The sequence below is a fragment of the Pinus tabuliformis genome, chromosome 7 (assembly GCF_031772625.1).
Source record: "Pinus tabuliformis cultivar Carrire ecotype Pingquan chromosome 7, CPIR1, whole genome shotgun sequence".
Classification (NCBI taxonomy): domain Eukaryota; kingdom Viridiplantae; phylum Streptophyta; class Pinopsida; order Pinales; family Pinaceae; genus Pinus; species Pinus tabuliformis.
The window spans coordinates 650,644,175-650,648,578 of NC_142293.1; positions in this window are offsets into that span (position 1 = coordinate 650,644,175).

The window sequence follows — 4,404 nt, forward strand, 5'->3', positions numbered from 1 at the left end:
CTACAAAACCCTTGGTACAATATTGAATATAACTTTGACCCAATTTAAAAAGTCTATCCTATTAGAATTATGATCTTCTCTTGATCATCTTCACTTCTAACCAGTTTGGCCTTTAAGGTATATTCAAAAAATATCTTCTTTTTTCCTTTTTGGAGTAATGCAAAACCCTTACAGTGACCTTCCAGTTGCCTATACTCTTGTCCTTAGCTCTTACAATGTTGGAAAATCGATTAGGGCTATTTTAACTTTTCCTTTCTTGGCAGTTATTTGTGATATTATGTTATTTTTCTTATGTTCTTATCATCAAATAAATGTCAAAACAATGAAGATCACATCCATACAAAAAAATGAACACAAGATATAAGCTTCAAGCTAGGGAAAAAACCCTCCAAGGGGAACCCAGAAAGAACTTATTTTCTTATAGAATCAATTCAAATGAGATTCCAAGGCCAAAATCTAGACCGGACCCATCAGCAAGAACCTCATGGGCCCATCACTATCATTCTCTTTACTTTTCTAGGACTTTTGTACTCCTCTCCAATTGCAGATCGAAATCAAGGATAGGTGCTTGATGTGTCTCTTAATAGCTTGAATATCCATATTTATATAGACTTTCCAAGAGGCTCCATTAGCCCTCCCTAGGCTAAATTTTCCTTGGCTAGCCGACTTGGCCTTCGGAGGCATATAGATATTTCTAATTTCAAAATAATATTTCTTTCCTTGATACAAATTCTTGAAAGGCTCTTTTACAATATGATTAGGACTCTGGACTCATGGAAAACCATAGGAACATTCAATGGCTTCTTAACCTAATGTAAAAGTGACTTGCATATGAAACCTATGCTTTACAAAAATGTTCGTCTTTCTTCTTTTGATAGATACATAATTACAACATGATATGAGTCAAATGACAATTATGAAGACCAGAACTAGTTACATTCTTCAACATATCGAAGCATGTGGGTATTTTTTTGTAATGGAAGATTAAATGCTTCCACATTATGTCGAATTCTCAAGTTACCAAGTGAGTTCATTGGTTAGGATGAATAAGTTCTCAAGTTTTTAAATATTACCTAAATATTTTAAACACAAATAACTTCCTTGTAAGTCACTTGTACATATATAATGTTCTAGTGGTTTCATCAAGATGTTTCTCAACATCCCTTATGACACTTTCTAACAGTTTCTCTCATGTCATGGAGTGTTATAAGACCTTCAACCAAACATACATTTTTCATATATATATATTTGACATTTGTCGCGTGACAAATTTCAGTTAGGATAGAAGAAACTGACCAAACATATGGTATGCCGTCTAGCAAAGCGAAGATCAACTAATGGTGAAAAGACTAGAATAAAATTCCATGTTCGCATGGAATTTTTTATTGCCAAAGGGGGTCATGTTCTTATGATAATGAGATCATAGATGACGTCGATGTCCCCTTGAGGCAGAAGCATCTAGTGAAACAATGGGTACCCTAGGATCTTCCTAAAATAAATACTGATTTTTTTGTCAATGAAAGGATATACCGCATTGCCCCATTTTCATTACATGGTTTGGGGCTATTTTCCATGGATGGCATAAAGATATGTTATGGTGGATTAATTAAATTGATGGAGTATGTTGAGACATGTTACATTTAGAATGATTAGGTACAACTAGTCCAATATACCAAAAGTATGCGAAGATATGGTGTGGCCACAAATTAAATACAACTAAAAGAAAATGATCAAAATAAAGGGGCAACTATGTATATATTGATGGAAGGCCAAAAGAAATAGGGAATTTGCAGGGTTTATAAATAGTACACAGATCACGACAACAAATAAGCAACCCAATTGCATATTCAAGGAGCGTGAAGGAATAGAAAATTATATATTACGGAGCAATGGAACACATAAAATATTGCAGAAATATAAACACAGAAAACGCACAAAACAAGAGAGACACAGATATACGTGGTTCACCCAGTTTGGGCTACATCCACCCCGAACAGCCAATCCTTCCTTTCTATTATCCAACAAAATGAAGAGACACAACCTACAGCAAATCTACTGTAATATCCTCTGTTTTCTCTCACAGTCTCACCTCTCTGTTTCTCGCTCACACAGAATACACATCTATCACACAGCCTCAAATACAATACCCTCATACAAAGAGAGGGGTTGCCATCTAGGGCAAAAAACCCTAAACTAAACATAAGTTCTACCGTCAGATCATCCGCCTAATGAACGGCCCAGATTGACTAGAAATTACTATACTTTTACAAGGCAATTTTACAGTTGTTTTTAGCTTCGGGGGCGCTGCCCCCGAAACCCCCCGCTAGGGGGGGGGGCTCCCAAAGGTCACAGCCACCCCCCCTGGACCCCCCCTGCAGTGAATATTTTACGAGCGGCGTTGTCGCCCCCATTTCAAACTGGGATCCTATGTGGTGATACCTTTGAATATAGAAGATAATCAGGCTCCACACCCAACAATCTCCCACTTGGAGACTGATTGTAGCAAATCCACCACTGCTCCATTTGTTGGACAATGACTCCTCTTTGGACCTGGCTGTTTCTCATCTTCATCGTCATCCTTGAAGACCAACTGAAACTGAGCATATTCTCAATTTCTCCCTGGTTACAACTTTTGTTAGCATATATGCAGGATTTTGGCTAGTGTGTATCTTTTCCAGCTTCAACTCTCCATCTTCCAACACTGATCGTATGAAATGGTACTTGAGCTGTATGTGTTTAGTCCTGGAATGAAATGTTGAGTTCTTTGCAAGATGAATGGCACTTTGGCTATCACTGTATAACGTGCCCATATCATGCTCCTTACCCAATTCACCCATAAACCTTTGTAACCAAATCATTTCTTTACTAGCCTCTGTAGCAGCAACATACTCTGCTTCTGTTGTTGAAAGTGCAACAACATTTTGGATTTTAGAAACCCAACTGACAGCTGTTCCTCCAACAGTAAATACATATCCTGTAGTGCTCCTCCTGTTATCCCTGTCACCTGCCATATCTGCATCAACATATCCTTGTAGGGAGATGTTTGAACCACCAAAGCATAATGCTTGATTTGTGGTACCTTTCAAATATCTGAGAATCCATTTCACTGCCATCCAATGTTCCTTTCCTGGATTGTTCATGTACCTGCTTACAACTCCCACTACATGTGCAATATCAGGCCTTGTGCAGACCATTGCATACATTAAGCTTCCAACTGTTGATGCATATGGAACTTTAGACATATAATCCATGTCTTCTTGGGTCTTTGGGCACATTTCCTTGCTAAGTTTGAAATGGCTAGAAAAAGGTGTACTAACTGGTTTTGCATTGTGCATGTTAAATCTTTTCAACACCTTTTGTATGTACTCATTCTGAGACAATGTTAATTTACGATTTTTCCTGTCTCTAGTTATTCTCATACCAAGGATTTGTTTTGCAGCTCCCAAATCCTTCATTGCAAATGAATTTGCTAATTTTCTTTTGAGCACATTTATTTTCTGCATGTTAGATCCTGCAACAAGCATGTCATCTACATACAGTAACAATATAATATAACTGCCATCATTTTGCTTTTTCAAATAAACACAATGATCAGAGTGACATCTAGTATAACCTTGTTCAGACATAAACTTGTCAAATTTTAGATACCACTGCCTTGGAGCCTGTTTTAAGCCATACAAGCTCTTCTTCAACCTGCACACTAGTTTCTCCTTCCCTTTCACCTCATATCCTTGTGGCTGCTGCATATATATCTCTTCGTCCAAATACCCATGGAGAAAGGCTGTCTTTACATATAACTGCTCAAGATGCAAACCTTCAGCTGCTACAAGACTTAAAATAGTTCTGATTGAATTCATTTTAACAACAGGAGAAAATATTTCATCAAAATCAATACCTTTCTTCTGTGCAAACCCCTTCACCACAAGTCTAGCTTTATACCTCTGTTTTCCTCCATCTTCTTCCTTCAGCCTGTAAACCCATTTATTCTTCAATGTAGTTTTTTCTACAGGAAACCTAACTAAATCCCAAGTCTGGTTATGCATTAAGGAGTCCATCTCTTCTTCCATGGCTACCTCCCACTTCTTCCTGCTTTCAACCTGCATTGCTTCTTCATAACATTCGGGTTCACCGGAATCAGTCAACAATAAATAATATAATGAAGGAGAGTATCGTTCAGGGGGTCTAATTATCCTGCTAGATCTTCTAACACTACTTTCAGGTGTTTGGGGTGCCTGTTGTTGTTGTGGTGGTTGCTATTGTTGTGGTTGTTGATTATTATTATTTTCAGGCACCTTTACTTTTTCAGTGATTTCATCAAGAACTGTGTATTCCTTGTTTTCCTTTTCCTATTTCTTTTCCTGCAACTGATTCTTATACAAGACCTTTTCATTGAATATTACATCT